Source organism: Acipenser ruthenus, unplaced genomic scaffold (genome assembly GCF_902713425.1).
Source record: "Acipenser ruthenus unplaced genomic scaffold, fAciRut3.2 maternal haplotype, whole genome shotgun sequence".
NCBI lineage: Eukaryota > Metazoa > Chordata > Actinopteri > Acipenseriformes > Acipenseridae > Acipenser > Acipenser ruthenus.
In genome coordinates this window covers 11,755-37,301 of record NW_026708598.1, presented here as the reverse complement: position 1 = coordinate 37,301, position 25,547 = coordinate 11,755, and the positions used below count along the sequence as shown (strand labels likewise).

At 38.0% G+C, this 25,547-nt stretch overlaps 1 long non-coding RNA gene and 1 pseudogene across 2 annotated transcripts; both read left to right on the top strand.

Moving 5' to 3' along the window:
- The first annotated feature begins 669 nt into the window (after positions 1–669).
- On the top strand, positions 670–4,461 carry LOC131734620 (uncharacterized). Of its 2 annotated transcripts, none has more exons than XR_009327054.1 (3): positions 670–762; positions 1,932–2,032; positions 4,314–4,461. It is a non-coding gene; the product is annotated as an uncharacterized LOC131734620 (long non-coding RNA). The 2 variants fall into 2 exon arrangements; XR_009327053.1 differs by lacking the exon at positions 670–762 and adding an exon at positions 789–1,715.
- Positions 4,462–4,637: 176 nt separating this feature from the next.
- On the top strand, positions 4,638–24,854 carry LOC131734619 (NFX1-type zinc finger-containing protein 1-like; annotated as a pseudogene).
- The last annotated feature ends 693 nt before the right edge of the window (positions 24,855–25,547 follow it).

Here is a 25,547-nt window from a genome sequence, read left to right as displayed (position 1 = left end):
ATAACCCAGCTCTCAATTCTAATGACTGGAACCAGGCACAGGCTGGTGCTGTTTGCCTGTCTCTATGAAGCAGAAACAAAAAAGTTACTCTAATATGTCAGCTATATTGGCATGGTCAAGAGAGTAACACATAGCCTACAGTGCTTATATTTAATATGTTGTCAGTACCTCAAATGATATTGGATTTGAGGTTTTGCTGGACACACAACCACAATGTAGGAAATCCAGTTTGGCTTGTCCAAGATTGCTACGTGCTAAATTCTATGCTCTAATGGTGCAAACTTCATCTATATCCATTAACTGGTCAACTATACTAAGCATATTGATATGCTGAATTTAGAAATGCCATACAACAAATCCAACGGGTCACATATATTGTTTATATTTTAATCTGATTCACACCCTGTACTACAACACACTGTAATCAAAGCACACTGAAGTGTTTCTCATAATGTTTTAAAAACATTCTTATAAAATAAGGTTTAGACAGAATGAGGGTATTTATCATATTTTGTACAAGGCAAATAAAAATGTATAGACGCTGCTTATGTGTCGTTGTATTGCTAGTTTATGACAGTAACCATTTTATTTTCTGCTCGACTAAATGTGATGCAAATTACCCTTCAACTACTTTCACTTCCTCAAAATCGAAACCTAAGTCGGCACACAGAAGACAGCTGCAACAACAGCAGCAGTACGCAGACGGATTCAATCGTTTGCAGTGGGATCTGAGCACAAAGCAAGGCGTTTCTTCAGATGGCGGTAAATATATTTGTTGTTGTTTGTTGTTGTGGTTAATTTGAAGTAAGCTTTTCTTTTAAATATGTTTTTTTGTAATACAAAGACTGACGATATGCGGTTATATCCGTTTTGCTGGCTACAACAGGTCTGTTTGTTCTGGTTGGTTCCATCCTAGTCTTTCTCACTAACCCTTAATAAAATGTGCGTAGATGATTGTGTATAATAAATGTGATATACTGTACTATACAATTCATAATGCAATTAAATCGTTCTAGGGACTTCATGATAAAGGCAAGAAGCTTTTGTAACTGTACTGCAAACAGAAATAATAAATAACGTCATCAGTAAGTAATGTAAAATGTACTTAGTTACTGTATATACAGAGAATTTATCTTTACAATGGTGTAAAGTCCAGCCGTTCTGCCACTGCTGTATTCAAATCTGATCCAACAATATTGTTTTAATAACGTCATTACTGGTCGTGACGAATAGAGACAAATAATCCAGTTCAGAAACCGCACACTTATTTGGCTGCATCACCTTGCTCAAGTCAAGCAGCAAACATATATTTCATCCAGAAGATTTAGATTAGAATACCTGTTGCATAAAACTCATGTTGTCACAATTTGTTGTTTTTGTTCCACCCACTTTGTCATTTTAAGACTAATTATGAACTTTGACAGTAATAAAATGTTTTATTCAACAAATTACATCATTCCCAACCAATTAGAACAGGATATATTTGTAGTGCCACTCCTATCAGTAGTTTGCTGATAATAGGAGTGGCACTACAAATTAACCAATGAGAGTGCAGCTTTCTCATGAAAGACTTTGATAAAGTAAAAGCTGCCGGTAGCAGCAAGTTACCTAGCAACGAACACAATGTACAGGCCACAAGGGGAGATAAACACATTTTGAATTGAGGAAATCCTGGGAAACAGAAGCAGACGAGCCTTGGAGTCAGGTGTCAAAAGGTATTTTTAATCATTAACCTCTCACAACACTAACATGATTGTGTCAGGTACCAGACCAAAAAAAAAAAAAAAAAAAAAAAAGCTGTGCCAGAAAACAAACACTTTAAAACAATTAATTTGTTACTGCTAAACAAGTGGAAGCAACATAGTTCTAATATGCAACAATTTAAAAGGTAACATTTATCTTAATTGAATTTTTTCCTCTGAATGTTTTAGGGGTCATTACTGTAATGGTCTGCAACGGAAACCTTACCTTGAATAAAGGTCTCAGACAAGTTGACATCTAAAGGAAATGGCTTCGAATAGAAATTGGTCTGGTAAGTCTATATCTAATGGCATCTAAACATAAAACTGGTATATTGTAGGAAAATGGAAGTAGCATGTAGCAAACGTGAACTTTGTGAAGAAGAATGTTTTCTTGCTAGGATATGCTCGATGATTGTGTTAGTAAGACTCTGCATACATGTATTTGTGAAGAAGAATGTTTTCTTGCTAGGATATGCTCGATGATTGTGTTAGTAAGACTCTGCATACATGTATTTGTGAAGAAGAATGTTTTCTTGCTAGGATATACTCGATGATTGTGTTAGTAAGACTCTGCATACATGTATTTGTGAAGAAGAATGTTTTCTTGCTAGGATATACTCGATGATTGTGTTAGTAAGACTCTGCATACATGTATTTGTGAAGAAGAATGTTTTCTTGCTAGGATATGCTCGATGATTGTGTTAGTAAGACTCTGCATACATGTATTTGTGAAGAAGAATGTTTTCTTGCTAGGATATACTCGATGATTGTGTTAGTAAGACTCTGCATACATGTATTTGTGAAGAAGAATGTTTTCTTGCTAGGATATACTCGATGATTGTGTTAGTAAGACTCTGCATACATGTATTTGTGAAGAAGAATGTTTTCTTGCTAGGATATACTCGATGATTGTGTTAGTAAGACTCTGCATACATGTATTTGTTTAGGTCGTACAAGAACAGTAACCCTTTTGTGTATCTCAGAAACCATTTCAGGAAGTAGTGTCATATTTTCAGGTTACAGTATATAAACATCTAACCTAATACAGCTGTCAAATTGAGGTCATTGGCCTTTTATATATATTGACAGTACACTTGAGTTATTCTCAGTACCTGCTACACAGCTGTATTCTTTGAATTTATTACTTCCATTACCAATGTTGTCGAGTCAAAAATAACCGTGTTGGTACACAGTTATATTCTGTGATCCTTGCAGTAAAAAATCCATTAAAGGGGGTGACCAGCAGAAATGATCCTTTTCAATTGCCACATTGTTTTAGCTTCTGAATATATTAGATACAGATATTTTTTGACTTTCATTTTACTTCATGTTTACAAACCATTCAATCTCATATGCCATGCCCCTTAGATTATGTTTATGTTAACAAAAACACCTTGTGGTGAGACAGGGCGGCTGTGGTTGCTGTTTGTTCAGATTTGTTCAGTGACGGTGAACAGCAGTTTTTGTATATTTTTTGTTTAAACCTTTTGTTTTGGCCCTTGTGCTTTTTTTCTTTGTTCCTGTATTTGTTTTGTTACTAAATGTGCGAAACAGTGCTAAACTGCAGCTTCTTTACTTTGAGTCTCTAATTCCTGCCGGTAACATCATGGGCCATAGCGCTGTCCTGAACAGATCAAAACTCACCAAACTCCCTCCACCAGACAAAGGCGTTCTCCTTCCTTATATACATGTGGCCACTCCCCAATTAGCACTCAGTACCTAACTAGGGAATGGCCACACCAGTAATTACTGGCAGGGATGGATTTAACCCATCCCTGCCAACCTTACATTCACACACACACACACACACTACCTAAAGCAGCAGGGCATCTGTCCTTCCACACTCCTGTTACTAGTTTCAACAACAATATAAAAAAAACAGATGTAATGCTTAATGGTATTTTATATGGCACACCCAATTCTATCTACGTAACACAATCATATTCTAAACAAGTCTGATACTTCCTGTGTCACTTTCAGGATTTCATTACCTTGCAGTTCAAAGGAGATTTAGCAGACTGATCGTTTTAGTAACTCACCTTAAGGTGAAGACCTTACTTTTTGTGCAGACCAATTGGATCTAGCACTGACGAAGCTGCAATCCTTTAAAAAGGAGTGTTAGCCTGCTTTTGGGACAAACTTTTGTTCAGGGGGCTTCCGAGTGGCGCACCCAGTAAAGGCGCTCTGCGTGGAGTGCAGGAAGTGCCCAATAGCCTGGGCGTTGCCGGTTCGAGTCCAGGCTATTCCATTGCCGACCGTGGACAGGAGCTCCCAGGGGGCGGCACATAATTGGACGAGTGCAGCCCGGGGGGTGGGGCTTAGGTCGGCCAGGGTGTCCTCGGCTCACCATGCACCAGCGACCCCTGTGGTCTGGCTGGTCGCCTGCGGGCTTGCCTGTAAACTGGGGTGGTAGCGGTGGTAGCGGTGAGCTGAACCTAAAAATAATTGGACATTCTAATTGACAGAAAATAGTAAAATAATTGGCGACTACTAAGAAAAATAAATAAATGAAATTACGTTAAAAAAACTGTTGTTCTGAGATTGTTTATGAAAGTTGCATTTTCTTTGCAGGAGCACATTCTAGGGGGCGTGAAGATCATTCTAAACAGGGACAGAGTAGCGGCTCCTCAAAAGGTTCAGGCAGTGGATTCAGGCAGTCCGGCAACAGGGAAGGGAAAGGTGTCAGTCAGAGAACAGGAGAGGTGACAATTCCTCCTGGAAACCCAGGAACCAAAGGGTAACTGTTAAAAAACACATGTACTTTATTTTCAATCTCGTATACTATTGGTAATTCTTTAATTGTTTCCTCTAAAATACACTATTTATCTTTTGCTATATACATATATATATATATATTTCTGAAGTTATTAAGCACAAGATTCATTTACAGAAAGCACTACTGGAGAGGGCAAGGAAAGCAGCCAGACTCAAGAGAGACCTCCTTCACGTGGAAGAGGATTTGGTGGTGGACCCGATAGACCTCCGTTTAGACGTGATCTGAGTGGGAGTAGGGAACGTACCTATGGCAGACACCTTTCTGTTGCAAATAATTTTCTAGATTTTCCTTGCCAAGGTGCTTCAGATGAACATCATGAAGGGAGAAGCAGATTTAAGCAAGGTAAACAATCCAATGATTATACTTATTTTTCCTGTTAATTTATTGTTTGGCTGCATAGGCGGTGCATGAGTCTTTCGTTTGGGGAGGCTATTCCACACTTTCCCCCCTGCATTTATTAAGCCGAACGATGTACAGTAAGATACACACATATTTTATATATATATATATATATATATATATATATATATATATATATATATATATATATATATATATATATATATAAAATTAAGACTTGCATTATTTTTTTATTACTCTGTTACAAGTGAGACTGAATACTAAGTTTCATTCATTATGTTGAGTTTGAAAAATAGTCGGACTGACGGACACAAATAAAAGCTGTAAACCAGATTCATTCTCCTTCGTCTTTTTGAGAACTTGTACTGTATAATAATTTATAGCACAAAACAGACCTCAAAACCACTCAGGGATGCTACATATATATTTGACATATACATTATTTTTTCCAACATAAGATGGCCAAATAAATTAAGTTTAATATAGCACTAGCTTGTACTTTAAAACATGTTATGCCTATTTAAGCAAATTAGAAAAACAATAAGGATAACAAGCTGCAATGTTTTTTAAAACCTTTAAATCGTTAACCTGTTCTGCAGTCCTACAGTACCTGCACCAATTTCGAACACCATTTCCATCACTTCACACCAATTTAAATCAATTATTAATACTGTATAAAGCTTCTAAACATGCATTTACTATCGTACTTATAATCAAGGGGCATATTTCATAAGGTATATTTGCCAAAAAAATAAAAAATAAGTGCACTCTTACCGTAAACATTCCAATATCTATCTATATGGGGCTCAGATTGGCGGGAAGAATGGACGTTACACCAGCCCAGCATTGTCTCCTCGAATGACATTGAAATGCAACTAAATCCTGTATTTTGGACCTTGGTGATCCTGCAACAGGACCGTCATAGCCTTGTTTACCTGTGTATCCGAAAACTGTCTTTGGTATGCAAAACCATTCATTTTCATCAGAATATTAAAATAGGTTTTCATATTTAGAGTACAGTAAGCAGGCACATGCAGTTTTCTGCTTTCCAACGTTCAAAAGACCGCGCTTTCACTGAAAATTGTAGTGAAGGACTGGAAAAATCTAAAGAAAAAACTTCAGAAACATTCAATCTGGCACCACAAACAGTGTTCTGAAAGGTGGCATTTGTTGAAACAGTCAAAGGAAGTATGTTCTGACTGTAGTTTCACATTTATCAAATTCTCACAAAACGGTGGTGCGTGAAAACAGACAGTATGCTACGAAAATATTTTGCCACGAGCTCTGTAAAATTAAAATGCAGCTAAATCCTGTATCTATGCTTCAGTGTTGATTTTGATATCCCAGCTGCCCCAGCGGTATGGCGGTTGCACAGTAGGAAAATGATTAACATGTTTGCTAGACCTGCTTTGCGCATTTGCGGGAAAAAAAAATCGAGCTTCTTCTCTCACAAATATGTTTTGTGTTGGTCAGAACAATTTCTTGTGAGAGTTTGGGCAGTTTATTTTGGGGAGGCTTTGCCTCCCCAAGCCTCTTATATGTGCCGCCTATGTTTGGCTGAAGCCTATATTGGTCTGCCTCTATTTTACATATTAACTATTTGCATCTTTAAGAAGTTATGGGTAATGTAGTTACAGTGATTATCCTAACCCGACAGTATCTTAACAGTCTCTTGGTAACCTGTCTTGTTGTGTGCTGTGCTGCCCAGTTGTCATAGAGAGTGTCCTAACCAGCCCTCCATCTCTGTTGTTCACAGAACAGTTCAGTAATGTATATGATATATTTACAGGTTAACGGGGGTAAATTACATATTTTAGGTCATATAAACAATTTCACAATCGTAATTCGATTATCTGAACAATTTGACTCTCTGAACACCCTCCGGTCCCATATAGTTTGGAAAAACTGTAATTTCTTGTAAATGTGCAGATAATTATTGTGGCCGAAGAGACTCTGAAGACAGACGAGGAAACCGTCATCACTCACGTGGAAGGAGTGCTGCAGGGTTTGTCGATCAACCTGACAGCAGGTGCAATGCTGAGTCTGGACAAGCTCACACAAGGGGCCCAAATCGCAGTGTCACCAGCTGGAACAACATGAAGCCAAAAGGTGTGGAAACAAAATGATTAATAAGTAGTTTTAGGTCCCCGTACTCTTTGCCTCCAATGTAACTTACTTACAAAAAGCATTTGTTTTACCTTATATAACCATAGAAATAAAAAAGTATGAACTAATGACAAATGTTTCGACTATAAGTTTTTCTTAATGTCATCAACATGTTTAATAGTTATGGATAATTTATAATCTTGCCAAAAACGTTTTTGTAACCCTTTTCCTAAATTATGGATAATAAATAAAATCTGTTTCACATATGTAAGCCTGCTGTTAAATGCTTTTTTTTTTTGTTAATTTTTCCAGATTACAGCAGAAACAATGACAAAGATGACTTTCGGAAGCTAGCAGGAAAAAGGGCAGGAAGTCATCCCAACCTTTTAGACATCTCCAAAGGCTGGGATTCAGATCAACGTGGCCGGAGCAATGAGAAGTTGCAAAATCAACGCCGGACTCCCAGGGTTAATAATTTAGACTACAGAGCTTTAAAAAAGATTTTCGAAATGGAGCCTTCAGAAGTTGTCATGAAACTGGCCTCTCCAGGAAGTGGTTTAAAAGAATTCTTAAGCCGTGAAGATATGACTGATGAACTTATTGCCATTGCTCTTGAGGTCCTCAGTAAAGCATGCAGCAGCAAGTCTAACCGAGAGAATTTACAGCATCTTCTAATTGATGTGAAAGAATCTCGCTTTTTGAAGAGACTCCTCCCTATGTATGTGATGAGAGTGAGCCGTCACAATGATTCAGTGAAAAGAGAGCAGAGCATTGTGCAGGTTGACCAAATACTGGCTCTGCATCAGACATTAATTAGTGTCTTCCCTGCCAGCACAATCCTTGATGTGTCTCTTATTGTAGCTCTTTTGCAGACTGAAATCACTTACCTGCAGTCAACTGGGCTTACTATTCCCAAGGAAACAGAAAACAGCATAACAAGCCTTCAGAGAATCATTACCCATTTGCAAGAGAAGAAACGAGAGGGAACGCTTCGATCAGACAACTACACATACATAACAGGGAATGAGGAAGAGCTAGACATTGAGGACTTCAGATACATGTCAATCTTTCCGACATATGAAGACATACACTTGACAGCGAAACCCTTCATGCGGCCGAATATTATCGGCCAAAAATTTGAAGACACAAAAACGTACCTTGATACTCATTTCCGCCTCCTTAGGGAAGACTTCATTAGACCTCTGAGAGACGGGATCAATCAGGTTCTGAAGTTTGATGGGAAGGATCTGAGAAAGGGAAGGTTTGATGACATTAGAATTTATTTGAATGCTTATATTCTTTCCCCCATCTGCACCCACAAAGGGATCCTGTACAGAGTTCAGTTCGGTATTGATAATTTGAAATCTGTGAACTGGGAAAGCTCAAAGCGACTGTTGTATGGAGCTCTGGTATGCCTGTCCAGAGACAACTTTGAGACTATGATTTTTGCTACAGTGGCAAACCGGGATGTAAAGGATCTCCAGAAAGGCATTACGACTCTAGATTTCACCGAAGAAAGCAGACTAAAATTATCAGAATTCCAGGAAAATGATTATTTTCTAATGGTTGAAACAACTGCCTTTTTTGAAGCCTACCGACATGTACTTGGAGGCTTGAAAGAAATGGCTTTGGGTGAACTTCCTATGCAGAAATATATTGTCAGCTGTGACACTAACATTTCATCTCCTCAGTACTTAATTAATCATCGGCATACTTACAGTCTTCAGTCACTGACGACAGAGGGCCCTGTCAGAATACAGGAGCTTGAAAAATCTGTCAGTACTGAGGAATCTGACGGTGCTGACAAATCTGACACTGATGATTTTCTTGGCAGACAGGATTTCAAAGAATTATTAGGCCTGCCTTGGAGATGTGATGTGCTCAATTTTGCTGATTGGCCCAGTAAGCAATGGTTAAAGTTGGATGACTCCCAATTGCAGGCAGTGCAAATGGCCTTGACTAAAGAACTGGCTATTATTCAAGGCCCACCCGGCACAGGTAATTTCTTTCTTTCTTTCTTTCTTTCTTTCTTTCTTTCTTTCTTTCTTTCTGTTTTACATGCTTATGCTAACACTCTTATGCTTTGTTTCTTCTAGGCAAAACGTATATTGGTCTGAAAATTGTCAAGACTATCCTTTCTAACTCAAACACTTGGCGTTCAATGGGGGGTTGCCCCATCCTGGTTGTATGCTACACAAACCATGCACTGGATCAGTTTTTGGAAGGTAGTCTAATTGTTGTCTTTTATAGATGGCATTATACCACTGTTCTACACAATGTGTATGTTAGGAAGTAGGAACCATAGACATAGAATCCTACAATAATTGTAAATGAAGGAACTCAAAATAAAACCTTTTACAATTTCAACGTAACACTAAAATAACAGAATGAAGGTTTTTAAGCACTCTGCATTGTATGATTGAGTCAAGTTTGATTATGGGCATTGTAAAACACAAAATATCAAACGTGTTACTTCTGGAGAAATCTTAGAATACATCTGTGATACAGACATTGTATGTGTAACATTATAAAAATACCTGTGCCAGTCACATTTGGCATCACATATATGACCAAATATGTCTTGTCACTTGTAAATTTCAGAATGATAAAAAACACACTTCTTGTTCACAAAAGACACTACTATCTAGTTTCTTCAGATTGATAAAAAAAAAGAATTTCCAGAAATTATATTGTTATAGTTTCTGTATACTGTATGCATATCTGTCAAGGTACCTTGGATTAAGAGAAAACATCTCTTTGTTTTTAAGGCATTCACAAGTTTTTAAAGACAGGATTGGTCAGAGTAGGAGGAAGATGTGCCAGCGAGGTCCTCCAGAAGTTTTCTCTGAACAATTTAAGAAGAGATAATATGTTTAAACAGAATCTGCCTGGACATCTGCGAGCAATGTATTCAGTGGTAAGAAAACAGGTTCAAAAAGTCTTCATGGTAACATGGTAACAGTCATGGAAATGCTGCTTGTACAATGTTATCAGATTTTCTTCCTACTCTTGCACAATTGTTTAGTAACAAGTTTTTATTTTTAAACATGATATCTGGGAATACACTTCTGTTCGCAAGCCATGCTTCCTCTATTGACAACATGCTTTCAGACAGTAAAATGCTTTGACCCAGAAGACACTGCTGAAGTGAAATGACCCAGGAAGTGCACATGTAACAGATATTCTGAGAAAAAACGCTTAGAAAGTTCGATCAAAATTAAAGTTTTTGAATACTTACAGCATAGAATTCAAAGCTAAGTTGTGCACTTGAAATCCAGTAACATTTTTATCAGGAAAGAGGGCTTGCTCTTTTTAATGTATAACTCACTTTTGTTCAATCCTAAACAGCTTACAGAAAACCGAAAAAGCGTTGAAGAGAAAATTCAAAAGAAAGCAGCTCTTTTTGAAAGTGCTGCAAAAGGAGTTCTTCATGAGAATGTCCTGGAAGATATTATTATTTCACTTCATGGGACTAATCTAGGGAACGTACAGGTTAGCAGCACAGTGTTTTACTAAACGTTGAACTAAAAATATAGTTTTTAGGAAGAGTGTTACATTTTTTACAGTAACTTTCATAATTTATAATCTTGATGTATTGTAAACCACTTTGATTAAACACTGTAATGTGTTAAACATAGATTTGCAGCATTAATTACTGTGTTTGCTTGTATCTACTGCACAATAAACACGCATTCAACTCACTGGATACCAAACTGCAAAAATGAGTGTTCTTCTGAGTGTACCATTTAACTTCACTGCTTATTTAAAGTAAAGCATTGTAAATGTAATACATTTTTATATTTCTTTTTAGGCTGTGGAAAATTCCCGAAAAAAGAAAGCCCCCTCGCTAATGTTAGAATGGCTAGGAATTTCACTCCTGAGCCATATGTCAAGGCAAATTGGTGATGAAGACACCAATCAAAGTAAGAACAAAGTATATTTTAGAGACCTGTAGTAATAATAATAATAATAATATGACTACATAACATTTAACCAATGTTTTTTTTGTTTTGTTTTTATCCAAGGGGATAGTGAGACTGCAGATTGTGGTGATAAAGATTTAGCTCAAGTGGCTCATGAGGAGAAAAGCCATGACAGCAAGGAGTCTCCAGGCATTGAAAATTGCTCTGAAAATGGTAAGGGTAGCAGTGAGTTTTAGGAACATACTATTTTTTTGGTGGGGGATTATTTAGAACATGTACTTAACTACTGTAGGTACTGTATGTGTCGACACAGAGGTTGCAGCTGGTCCTTCTAGTATATATTCATTTAATTTCAGTAACTTGTCGTTAATGTATTAGTACTACTACGACTACTACTACTAATAATAATAATAATAACAAGAAGTTTGTACTGTACATGACTTACAATGTCTCTTTACAGAAGAACAGAATCTATATGAATCTGAAAATGAAGAAACAGAACAAGATAATGGTAGGTTATTTAAAATATTTAAAGTCGTAAAGCCAGTTCAAGGCTGCTCCTTGAACTTTCCTATATAGTGCACCTTTAGTTCTTAGAAGTAAAAATATTCAAAATATTCACACAGATATTCTCAGCCCCATTGTTTCTCGCTCCATGACCAGTGGTTTAAGATGTGCATTTATTAAATTAACATACCTTGTGATGAGTTGTAGGAATAAGGCTGGCACCCCAAATATCTTTTCAGTTTGTGTTACCATCAGGGAAGTTGCAACATCTGCTGTGTTTGCAAACCCGCCATAATACCTACAACTGGAAATATCTAATTTAATCTGGACATTCCAGTGTTACAGCAAGTTAATGGCATGCTTCACTTTGATCTGTGCCTAAGATGATCGCCATATTGGAGTCATGTGGCTTTTTGCTTTCCGGCTAGAAAAAGGCGACAGACGAGGCAACAAGTGGGTTCAGTAGCTGGGTTTTCAAAGATATAGCATGACCAAACCAAAAAAAAAAATAATCTCTATAAAATGTAAACAGTGTTAGAGAAGTAACTATTTGTAACTGTAACTAGTTACATTTTTTAAAGTAACTTCTCCAATACTGCCTGTAAATCAGAATTGTATGTGCAATACCCATGCTTTATTTTATTTTATTTTCCAAACTCCCAATATCTATATCAATCTGCTGGTAAAGAAATGGATCACAGTGATGTTTTATATTATAGATCATAATGTTTCTTGCAGCCAATTAAAATGCCTTAAGTGTCTTCCTTTTCTCAGTTTAATTGTGAGGAGTTCACAAAATACCATGTTGAATCATTCACTTTTTGAAGTATTTTAACTGATTTGTGTTCTTCATTGTGAATTTTTTTAAATGTCAGGTTTTGTCATTTAATGCAATAACAGGCAGATATATCCAGGTGACACAATACCAAATGAGTTGAATGGAAAAAACTATCTATACGCGTTCAAATCTAACCCTTGTATATTCTTTTAAAGTAAATGGTTTTCACCTTGTCTTAAACTGAGGCAAACCTGCAACACAATTCCCATTAGCACATCTGTGCCTTTGAACTGTTTGTTGGATGGATGTACAGTCAATGTTCAGAATAAACATATCTTATGCCTTTCAGAGGGCAGAGCTGATGAAGACTTAAACAAGCCGGGGATTGGAGAGTGGAAGTCATATGCAGATGATGTAACCAAAGCAGCTGAATTACTGAAGCTTGCAGACACTCAGGAAGAAGGTACATTTCAGCCCTGAATATCTGCTACCCGGGCTCTGAAAGAGACTCCAGGGGCACACTACTGTTTTGGTTACAGCTCAGGAGGGTAATACACAAGACCTTGGGGTCATCTTTTTCAATAAAACTGCTTAATTAAAAGTAATTTCACAATGTAATCATCACTGGTATATAACACTAATCTAGCACTAATCATGGACAATATATAAAGTTACCTTAAGTAAGGTAGTCCATCATTAATGATAATCACTTATAGTTAAGTTGTTTAAGCTACATTTATGAATTCCGATTGACAGTATTCTGAATAGAACCTGGAAGTGAATTCCAAAGTAAAGAAGCTTCTGACTAAATGCCCTTTAATCAAGGTCTTGGAATTACCAAGAGACTGTTACTGGCAGATCTCAAAGTATGAGCGGTTTGTAAGGAATAAGTAACTCACACAAGTAGGCAGGACCAAAGCCATGGATTGCCTTGTGAATGAGTAGCTAAGTTATAAAATCAATGTGATGCTTCATTGACAGCCAATTTAGTGGTCTTAAAACTGGAGAAATGTGACATATAGACCTGTTAGGAGTATTCTGGCTGCGGCATATTGAACTAGCTGTAACCTATTCAATAACGCTTCTTTAAGGCCAGCAATTGAAGGCACTAGCTGAATCTTTTGTTTCTTATAGAATGTATTATTGAGTGTTCAAAGCTATGGATGAATTAGCCTGGAAGACAAACAAGATGAATTAGTGTCCTTTTCAATGCCCTTATATATGTGTGTGTGTATTATATATATATATATATATATATATATATATATATATATATATATATATATATATATATATATATATATATATAATATAAATAAATTCCTTTGTTTTGGTCACCTATAGAAGATGCTTCTGAGACAGCAAGTGTGACTACAGAAGGAGATGAGGATGCAGCAGATTTACTCGCAGTCACTGAAGAGGCTGATCTGGTTCAGGCCGAGAGGATGATAGAAGATGATGATGTGCAAAAGCAGATCCAACAAGCTAAGAGGAGAATTTTTCAAACAAAGAAGGTGGTTCTGGCTTATGTACCTGGAGAAGAGAAAGAGGAGGTGCAAAGCAAGAATGAACCTTACGATGAAGGGTGGGAGGTAAGTTTCCATTGCTGTTGTTTAAAGCCCTTCTTCAGGGGATGAATATCTCCAGCAACTGGGAAATATACAGTAGTTGAATCTGAATCTCAAAAGTTTCTTTAAAAATAGTAAAACTGTCCTGTTTTGTGTTTAGATAACAAAAGATATGAAGAAAAAACTGAAGCGCATTGTCAAGGTGGAGCTTCTAAAAACTGACCACATGCCGGAGGAAGAAGCTGAACAAATCGCCAACCTCTGGGCTCTGTCTTACACACAACGCTGGCATCTTTACAGGTGAGTTCCTTGTGCTTGAAGATGTGACCCATCATTCTAAAATCAATCGGGTTTCACAATACCTCAACCTGAAAGTACACACTGAAAACAAATTGGTTGTGCAAATCAATGAACAAATGTTTAAATTGAAAACCCAATGACATCCTTCTAGGAAATTCACAGAGATGGTGGGGAGTTTGAGAGAACTCAGCAATGTTTGCCCTCAGAGTTTCTATAATCATGTTTAAAAATAACAAACCACTAAATGAAATAACTAAATTAAAACTGATACCTAGAACTGATCAAAGTTTGCTACTGTATGACTGAAAGCATTGCAATTAAGCAAAATGCTGCCACCTGCCATTCTTTATTATTGTTGGTGGTTTTGACTGCTAAAACTGTAAAGATTCATTTTGCAGTATTTTACGATAAGCATTGGCATACCTGTTTGTAAATTGAAATTGTGTTAAGGGAACTTTTTTTTTTTTTTTTTTAAACCATGTAATCTTAGGCTGTGGCTTTTAAAATATCGGAATGATATCAGACGGCAGATTCTGGAATATGAGAACGAGTATCAGAGAACAGTTAACAGGATCACTGAACTGCGAAACCAGGAGGATCAAACTATCCTGAAAATGGCGTACGTCATTGGAATGACAACAACATGTAAGGAGTAATGCATAACCCTTTTAATTTCCCATCATTTCAAATGTATAATGCTGCAGTTATTTTTCCCAGATTGAGAAGCATATTTACTAAAATGAGGAGATAGTGGAGGCAGTCGAGATTTGAGACCCGTTTGTCCAGTTTAAAAAAAAAAATCTAGGGGGAAATGAAGGCTGACTGTCTGTCATATTTTTACATACAATACATCTGGAGAAGCGCTTATTGATTTGTAATTAATCTTCGTTAGCACTGATTGAGAATATCGCAGTGTATACATGGGCATTTGTCCATCTGTCTGTATGTCAAACATGTACATGCAGTTTTCAGACATCACATTCTCCTTCACACACATGTAATCCAACATGATTACTATTTAGAGCACTAAATAGAACATTGTGGCATGTATTTGCTGGTTTCACACAATAACATCCAGTACCTAGGTGTCCCCAAGCGACAGGTTTACATTCAACAGGGACCGTTGCATGCTTGTTAGAGAGACCATTGGTAATTACCAATTTGCCAATTGCTGGACTTCCAGAAGAGATGTAATAATAAAATAAACTCCTTTCCTGTAGGTGCAGCCAGATATAGGAAGGTCTTACAGGATATTCAGCCCAAGATTGTGGTGGTTGAAGAAGCAGCTGAAGTGCTGGAGGCTCACATAGTGACAACTCTGACCTCTGGATGCGAGCATCTTATTTTAATAGGAGACCACCAGCAGGTGAGTGCTGCAAAATGTAGCAATTGTGTATAAAGTGAAAAAAGGACACATTAAACACAGTCCAGATTATAAAATTAATTTCCACTGGAGACACGTACTTATTTACACTAGGAGTGCTGAGAATATAGAATGGGTTACCTAGCTGTGTTGCTGATGCTGAATCATTCGTATTCATCAAGACCTGACTTGACAAAGTCTTTCGATCATCTGCTCCTGGCATCCGGACAAACATTCATGGCCCAAATGGCCTCCTCTCGTTTGTTAATTTTCTCGTGTTCTTTTGTTCTTTAAAATAGTATTAGTTTCAATATGTGAAATCTGAAGTGCTAATAGAATAAAGTACAGAGTGTGTTTTCTACTTCAATGTATATGCCACTTTGCTGGTGTCATTGGATCATTAAATTCTACTTTCTTCGCAAATGTTGTAATGTTTCATTTCAGCTTCGTCCAAGTGCCACAGTGTATGAGCTGGCAAAAAATTTCAACCTGGAGGTATCATTGTTTGAGAGGCTTATACGGATGAATGTCCCATACGTCCGCCTTGATTATCAGGTAAAGCAAAGATTAGTAGAAACAGTTGGTTGGTTAGTGACAGGTAAGAAGGAATTGAAGCGGTGTAGAGAACTTCACTTGGTTAACCTCCTTGTACTCTGTCTTTCGGGTGAGACGTAGTTGTAAGTGACTCTGCAGCTGATGCATAGTTCACACACCCTAGTCTCTGTGAGTCGCCTTGGATAAAGGCGTCTGCTAAATAAACAAATAATATATATATATATATATATATATATATATATATATGTATATATATATATAGATATAGATATAGATATAGATATAGATATAGATATATATATATATATATATATATATATATATATATATAGATATATATATAGATATAGATACAGTGCCTTGCAAAAGTATTCAGACCCCTGACCAATTCTCTCATATTACTGAATTACAAATGGTACATTGAAATTTCGTTCTGTTTGATATTTTATTTTAAAACACTGAAACTCAAAATCAATTATTGTAAGGTGACATTGGTTTTATGTTGGGAAATATTTTTAAGAAAAATAAAAAACTGAAATATCTTGCTTGCATAAGTATTCAACCCCCACACATTAATATTTGGTAGAGCCACCTTTCGCTGCAATAACAGCTTTAAGTCTTTTGGGGTAAGTATGTACCAGCTTTGCACACAGTGTCGGAGTGATTTATGGCCCATTCTTCTTGGCAGATTTGCTCCAGGTTGTTCAGGTTGGTTGGACGATGCTTGTGGACCGCAATTTTCAAATAGTGCCACAGATTCTCAATGGGATTGAGATCAGGACTTTGTCTGGGCCACTGTAGGACATTCACCTTTTTGTTCTTGAGCCACTCCAATGTTGCTTTGGCCTTGTGCTTGGGATCATTGTCCTGCTGAAAGGTGAATTTCCTCCCAAGCTTCAGTTTTTTAGCTGACTGAAGCAGGTTCTCTTGCAGTATTTCCCTGTATTTTGCTCCATCCATTCTTCCTTCAATTTTAACAAGATGCCCAGTCCCTGCTGATGAGAAGCATCCCCACAGCATGATGCTGCCACCACCATACTTCACTGTAGGGATGGTGTGTCTTGAGGCATGGGCAGTGTTAGGTTTGCGCCACACATAGCGCTTTGAGTTTTGGCCAAAAAGCTCTATCTTGGTCTCATCTGACCACAAAACCTTTTCCCACATCGCAGCTGGGTCATTCTCATGCTTTCTGGCAAACTCCAGACGTGCTTTCAGGTTGCTACTTTTTGAGTAATGGCTTCTTTCTTGCCACCCTCCCATACAGGCCAGTGTTATGCAGAGCTCTTGATATGGTTGATTGGTGCACCATTACTCCACTCCCAGCCACTGAACTCTGTAGCTCCTTCAAAGTGATTGTTGGCCTCTCTGTGGCTTCTCTCACAAGTCTCCTTCTTGTTTGTGCGCTGAGTTTTGAGGGACGGCCTTTTCTTGGCAGTGCCTGGGTGGTGTGATGCAGCTTCCACTTCCTGATTATTGATCCAACTGTGCTCACTGGGATATCCAAACACTTGGATATTATTTTGTACCCTTTCCCTAATCTATGCATTTGTATTACTTTATCTAACTTCTGTAGAATGCTCTTTGGTCTTCATTTTCCTTCAGATTCACAGCCTGACCAATGATCCTTCAACAGTGGGGTTTTTATCCAGAAAATGTGACAGCAACTTTAATGGTTCACAGGTGGAGGCCAATGGTAAAGTAATTGTGTCCTCGTTAGGGCAATTTCTTCCATCGGTGTAAACTGGGAGCTTCCACAGCACAGGGGTTGAATACTTATGCAAGCAAGATATTTCAGTTTTTTATTTTTCTTAAAAATATTTCCCAACATAAAACCAATGTCACCTTACAATAATTGATTTTGAGTTTCAGTGTTTTAAAATAAAATATCAAACAAAACGAAATTTCAATGTACCATTTGTAATTCAGTAATATGAGAGAATTGGTCAGGGGTCTGAAAACTTTTGCAAGGCACTGTGTATATATATTAGGGAAAGGGTACAAAATAATATCCAAGTGTTTGGATATATATAAAAACATGTTTGATGTAACATTTTTAAAACTGCACAAGTGAGACCTATATAGTGAATGAAAGTGCACCACAGGTGAGAGTTGAATTATTTCAGTGGCTCAACACGACTAAATATAAAAAACCCAGTTAAAGGAAGTCTGCTTCTGATGCAAAAATTGCTTCTGAAAAAAGTGCTCAAAACTGACGAGGAGGAAGCTGGATGAGCGTTGCACAGGTTTCAAGGCTTCCCCTATGGGCTTCAGTGCACAGCGCAAAGCTAATATGCTACTCCACTTCAGAAAAATCAGTCTGGAGAATTTTTTTTCAGAAACAATTATTGCTGGACTACAGCAAAAGAGAATTATATATAGCACACATAATGGGGATATAAATCAGGTAAGAAATTAAATATTATTAACCTGTATATACAATATTCATTTACGTTCTGATGCACATTAACTTTTACAAGTGTTTTCTTTTGTAGCATCGCATGCGTCCTGAAATTGCTCGGCTGCTGACACCACACATCTATGACAAGCTGGAGAACCACGACTCTGTCTGTCTGTATGATAACATTAAGGTACAACTTTTATTACATATTCTAATTTTATCATGGTCCTTGCCTGTTAGAATTGTATTTACTTCAACAAAACACAATGAAAAACACGTTTAAAAAACCTGTTAAAATACATAAACGAAGATAAGTTGAAAAGTTGAAGCTATTTCTGACTGATTTTATAAAGTGGTTAGAAATACCTAATTAGGCTTCCAGGCCAGCCTTTTAAACGGCTGCACCAAAACTCACGAAATTTGGCACGGATGTAGAGGATTATGGGATGTTGTGCCATGGTCAATATGGCGGCTTTTGGTCACATGGTGAGGCAGCCATCTTGGATTTAATGAAAATTTAATTCTTTTCATGAACGGTACATAGTACAGCTGTGAAAATTTTTGTACATAGTGCGCTTATGTCCAGGATTGATTCTACTTAAGGAAAAGTTGATCGGTCACATGGTGTGGAAACTATGTGCCATTTTGCGTAAAACGCTTAAACGACATCTCCTCATAAACCGTTTGGCCGATTGATGTGAATCTTGGGTATACGTTATCTTTGTAGTGTCCTCTAAAAAAGTTATTCAGGAAAAGTTCCTACATGAACAGACATGGCTGCCATGAGCCAATCAATGTAGGTGACATGGCATTTTTGCCCAAAATATACCCTGAAATGATACATTCCCACCACTAGGGACAGCTGTTGCCATGGAAACGTGAGCAAGGTCTAGGAAAAAAAAGGCAGCCATTTTTTTTGCTGGTGTCTGGCAAGAACCGTTTTACTAACTCGGGTAACTTAAAACACAGTAATTACACTGGAAAGGCTGGTATTATATTACACACACACACTGTACAGTATGCAATGCCACATACTGTAACTAAGAACTTATTTTTTTAAGAACTGTTGCAGCTGCACCACGCGTGCGCACACACACGCGCGCTCACTAAGTACGAGACAAATGACTGAAATCTCTGCTCTAATGTTGTTTATTTATTTAGAATAACCTGGTGGACATGCAGGCATAAACAGAACTATAGACATACTGAAACACACCAATTGTTTGAAAAAAAATACCGTGATTTCGTGCTGTATAGAAATGTCTTGTAATCATTTTTTTTTTTTGAAATGCTGTTAAAACTGAACAGCAGGCAAAAAAAAAAAAAAAGCCATGTATTTTTAAACCACAACACAATCGAAATACTAATATGTTTAATACATGCGCTTTACAGATCATACGAATACAGTTTGCTTAAAAATCGTCATATAGTTATTTTTACAACAGTCACAAATCCTGAATCTGCTGCAAAAAAGCTGCGCGTGTAAGCCATTGAAAAGATGCTTTGGAGGGGGAGGGGGGGGGGGGTCGACTTTGCAAGCGTATCTTTTAAGTAATGAGTGCCTATGGTGGGTTATGGGAGGAAGTGATGTGACACAGTAAGCACGTAGTTGGGGTTGGATTTTTATTTATAACTCCCACAAGGGAAAAAAAAAACCACAAGGTCCCGAGCAGAGGGTTCCAACACAATTGTAGCACAAGAAACTGCCTCTGTTACCAGCTATGGTAAGCAGAGGCTTGAAATGAAAAACAAATACTCCAAACAAAAGAGAAACACTGCCACAGGGTTTTTCAATGATCCACACCACAGCAGGTGGCTCGGGCTCCCTCTTCAAAACAACAGGACAAGTAATTCTTGCAGCTTCCCAGGATCTCAGGGAAAGTCCGGACTCGAAGGCAGCCGGTCTGGGAATCCTCAGTCTGAATATACGCAAAAACAAACAAAAGAACAAAACTCACAGAGCTCACGCAGCACAACTGTCTCAGTCCAGGATAGGGAGATAAAATGGCAGAACCCCACAGCCTAAATAGTGCCGAGCCCTGCCCCTACAATCAGTGCACTCCCCCACCTCAGCCAATCGTCAAGCGCAGCACAGCTGATTGCAATAATGGGGCTCAACCATGAGGTCCTGCCCCAAGTTAAGATGGCTGCCCCCACTGTGGCTTCTGCCCCAACCATGACTCAGCCATTCTCCTGTGTCTCGGTCCTTCCTGCACAGCGCTGCCAGTAGTCGGGAGGGCAAATTACAAGAGGGACTCCTTTCACTCCTGTCACAGTGCCATAGACAGAACTGTTCAAAATTGCTTGCTCTTTTAAATACAGTTGTAAGGACTAAGCTCGCATGGTTATTCACAGAGAATCCCTCCCCAAAACAGCGGACATTTTAGTAAAATACGAGCTGATCAGCTTGTTCTGCTGTAATGAGCTTTGTTTACTTAAAATAACCACATGGACATACAGGTGTAGCCAGGCAACCACAGAGAAACATGCGTGTTGTAGTTATGTCAAGCTAGTAAATAAATAAAAAAAATAATAAATAAAACTACAACCAGCAGAACTTCAAAAGCGCATCACGTTCTGTTTGTCCCTTTAGAACTGCAGTGCTGTCTGACACTCGTGCTGTCAGACAGCTTAAAGACGTGAAGCAGGCAGCACTGATTCGCTAAGCCTGCCGTGTACTTGTGTATTTATGTTTTTGTCTTTTTTAAATATAAATAGCTTTACAAGTCACACGAATACAGTTTGTTTAAAAATCGGGGAGGGGGGGCACTTCGAAGTGTATCTTTCATTAACTGGTTATTTCAGTTAAAAAAATACCAGCTGACCAGCTTCTCTGCTGTAATGTTAAAAGTAACCTCGTGGACATGCAGGCAGAAGCCAAAAAAAAAACCAAACACCTGCACTATTCTTTTTAACACTACAACCGCCACGTTTTCACGTTTAAAATTTAAATTACTATGCGTGTGTTAAAGATCCACGGTTGTCTGTTCTTGACTTTTCCTAAATACATGTAATGAATATTCTGACGACGTTTGAAAGTCAGAATTACAAAAATAAAAAAAGTTATGAGCACTTCTACCTAGAACCGCCAAAAGTAGTCATTTTGACGGCTTGTTACAATACATGCTTTTATTATTAATAAAACCTACAATGTGCTATATGGCCCTATATCCGCTAATTTTGAAAATAAAGCCTTTTATATTTATTTTTTCATTTAAATACGATGTTTCTGCTATGCAATGTTAGATATGATGTTTATAAATAAAACTTTTGAGTTGTATCTGATAGTTTGGGGGGGGGCAGCTTTGCAAGCGTATCTTTAATTAACTGTTTTTTTCATTTAAATAACAGTATATACAGAACAATTAAGAATCTCTTGCTCTATAACCGTGTTATTTTATAATTAGTCATAGCCATGATCTTATACCTATTTAACTTTATCTTGTTACCTGTAGTATCCCACTAACAAAAAACAAAATATCACTGTGTTTTACATTAACAAGCAGAAAAAAAACACAAAGTTTGGCCTTTAACTACGGGGGTGGTACAAGGTTGTCCTCTTGTGGCGAACTGTACAACAGTCTCTGGAGACAAAGACTGCTTTGGAAAATCTGACCACAAGAGGGCGCTTATGACCACGAAAAGCATATACTGCTTAATACTATTATCACATCTAACAGTCAATTATTTAATGGTTAAAAAAATACTGTGCCCAGTTTATTTTTTAACAGTGTAAAATTGACATTTTTTATATTATTTGAATTTTTTTTTTTCATAAAATTACTATAATCTCGGGGTGTACAGAAAATTGACAGCCGGGGTATTTCAAATATGCAACTGAAAGTTCCAAAGCGCCAATTGCACTCCCACAACGAATCGCAAGTAGTTTCAAAATGAATACTAAATCGACATTTATAAAATACTAACTGTTATCCTGCAAAAAAACACACCACGATAAAATGATTCTTTCCAATTAACAAAATGTTCGTATGATTTCCATTTTTCACGAGTCTCAAACCGTATCTTGTTCTGCTGTAAAGGCCTGGAAGCCTTCAAGTTGCCTGCAACTTCTAGTTATATATAGTGATGTTATGTAATGAATTAATGCATAAATGAATATATATATATATATATATATATATATATATATATATATATATATATATATATATAATTCATTTTGAAAGTATGCTGGAAGTAATATTGTTTCTTATTGTTTTTCTAACAGGGAGTTACTAACAAATGTCTTCTTTGTGGAACACAAGCACCTTGAAGAAAGCATCCACGAAGGACGAAGCCACCAGAACCTACACGAGGCTAACTTTGTCAAGTCCCTCTGCCATTACTTTATCTGTCAGGGATATGAACCCTCTCGGATAACGGTTCTTACCACGTACACAGGACAGCTCCATTGCTTAAAGAAAATGATGCCCAAGAGTAAATTTGAAGGAGTCAAACTGTGTGTGGTTGATAGATACCAAGGGGAGGAGAATGATATTATAATCCTTTCTTTGGTTAGGAGTAATCGAGAAGGGGAAGGTGGGTTTTTTGCAGATTCCAAACCGAGTTTGTGTTGCTTTGTCCAGGGCAAAGAAAGGTTTGTTCTGTATTGGCAACATGAGTATGCTGTCAACTGTCCCGCTGTGGAGTAAAATTATGAATGTGTTACGCAGCAATGGGCAGATAGGAGAGGCTCTCATGGTTCGCTGTGAAAATCACCCCGAAACTGCTAACTTTGTTTCTGCAGCAGAAGACTTCCTCAAAGTGCCACAGGGGGGATGCTCAGAGCGCTGTGAGTATCGGCTGAATTGTGGCCATGTCTGCACCAGGTTTTGCCATCCATATGACTTGGAACATAAGGATTTCATCTGCACCAAGCCGTGTTCTAAAACACTGTGTGACAATGGGCACACATGTCCAAAAAAAGTGCTCTGCTATATGTGGCGAGTGTAAGGTGACTGTCACCCAAAACATTACCCAAGTGTGGTCATGAGCAGAAGGTGCCCTGTTCAGAACCTCCAGAAACTTTTTCATGCCACATGCAATGCAACAAACCTTTATCCTGCGGTCACTTGTGTGTTCGTGAATGTGGTGACACATGTACCCGCAAATGCCCGCAGAATGTGACGGTTAACCTAGACTGCGGTCACCAAAGGACCATTTCATGTTACGAAAAGCAAGAAGCTGAAAAAAAAAAATGAGAAGATACTTTGTTTTGTAAAATGTGAGGCCAGCCTGCAGTGTGGACATAAGTGTTCTGGTAGCTGTAGCGAATGTTCTAATGGAATGTCACATGTTGCATGTCGTTCTAAATGCAAGGAAGTGCTAATTTGTTCCCACCAATGTCAAAATAAGTGTTCTGAGGAATGCGTTCCGTGTTCTCTTTCTTGTGACCGCAAATGTTTCCATCAAAAGTGTGATCAAATGTGCTGCATGCCCCTGTCGCCCCTGCACACAGCCATGTGGCTGGGGGATGCAAGCATCACCAGTGCACAAAGTTATGCTTTGAACTTTGTGACAGAAAGCCTTGTGAACTGCCTTGCTTTCGAAAGCTTAAATGTAAACATCAGTGCATTGGTATGTGTGGGGAACCATGTCCAAAGAAGTGTCGCATATGTCATGCAGATGAAGTTCAAGAACAGTTTTTTGGAAAAGAGGCTGATCCGGAGGCCAGGTTTGTCCAACTTCAGGACTGCAATCATATCTTTGAGGTGGACTGGGTTTGACACGTGGATGATGACTCCTGTAAACGACGGCCCGATCAAACTGATTGCATGCCCCAAGTGCCACGCTCCTATCCGGAGAAGTGTGCGCTATGGTTCTGTCATCAAGAGAACACTGATTGAAATGGAGCAGGTGAAAAAGAAGACAGTTGAGATGTGCTCAACACAACTTCTAATCTCAGTACTGAACGAGATGAAATGAAAAGATATTTCCCATTAGTTCTTGAAATGCTTCTGTCAAAGTTGGATAAAGCTGATTTGATGATGCCCACGCTGCTCCTCATTAAAGATCAGATTACCATTCTCTCAAAGCTGGCAGAAATAAAAAAGAATGTTCAGCTACTTTTGCCAGTCACCTTCCTCCGAGACAAAATCAACAAGCAAATAGACGTTTGCAGTTCAAACATAACAAAGCCAATATATATTAATTTCCTCTTTGAAAAAGAAATCATAAGGATTTCACTCTTAGCTGAGGCCTACGTCATGTCCTACATGCATAACAAACCTGTACTATCCTCTACAGTCATGTTTGCCCATATTAGGCGTCCACAATCACTGGATAACCCAAAAGAACTTGAACACATAATTCATCGTCTGGAACGTGGTGTGATGGCACTTAAAGAAGAGGAGGAAATAAAACATATTCGGAAAATGCTTGACAGCCTCCAGGAGAGGCTCAATTTGCACATGTTGTTTAAGATCTTGGAAGAGAAAAATCACAAACTGCTTGATGGTGCCATTTTTAGACAGGGCCAGTGGTACAAAGTGCAGTCAGGGACATGTTTACTGGAACCAGGAAGTGGAAGTGAACCAAAGGTCGACCGGTGTCCAGAATGTTAACATAAAGAATAATAAAACCATCACGTACGACAAGATAGAAGAAATCTAAATGTGTCATTATTTTAGCGATAACTAGTTGGGTTGGTTCAGTGTACAAGGTAGTGTTGGCCGAAATACCGAAATGTTACAACATCAATATTAGGACATTGACTGTGTCACGATAATATTGCGGAGATGATACTACAGTGAACTCCGTTTATAAGAATCCACATCCGTCCTGGATGATAGGAGGCTGTGTGGTCCAGTGGTTAAAGAAAAGGGCTTGTAACCAGAGGTCCCCAGTTCAAATCCACCCTCAGCCACTGACTCATTGTGTGACCCTGAGCAAGTCACTTAACCTCCATGTGCTCCATCTTTCAGGTGAGACGTAATAGTAAGTGACTCTGTAGCTGATGCATAGTTCACCACCCCGAGTCTCTGTAAGTCGCCTTGGATAAAGGCGTCTGCTAAATAAACAAATAATAATAATAATGATTTGATTCTTATAAGCGGTTGATTCTTAAAAGCATGCTTCCGTGCATCAGCAGTTTAAATACAGTATACAAATGTCAATGATGCTCAATCACTAAGGACAAAACATCAAAACAGTCAAAACGAGTCCTTGTGGA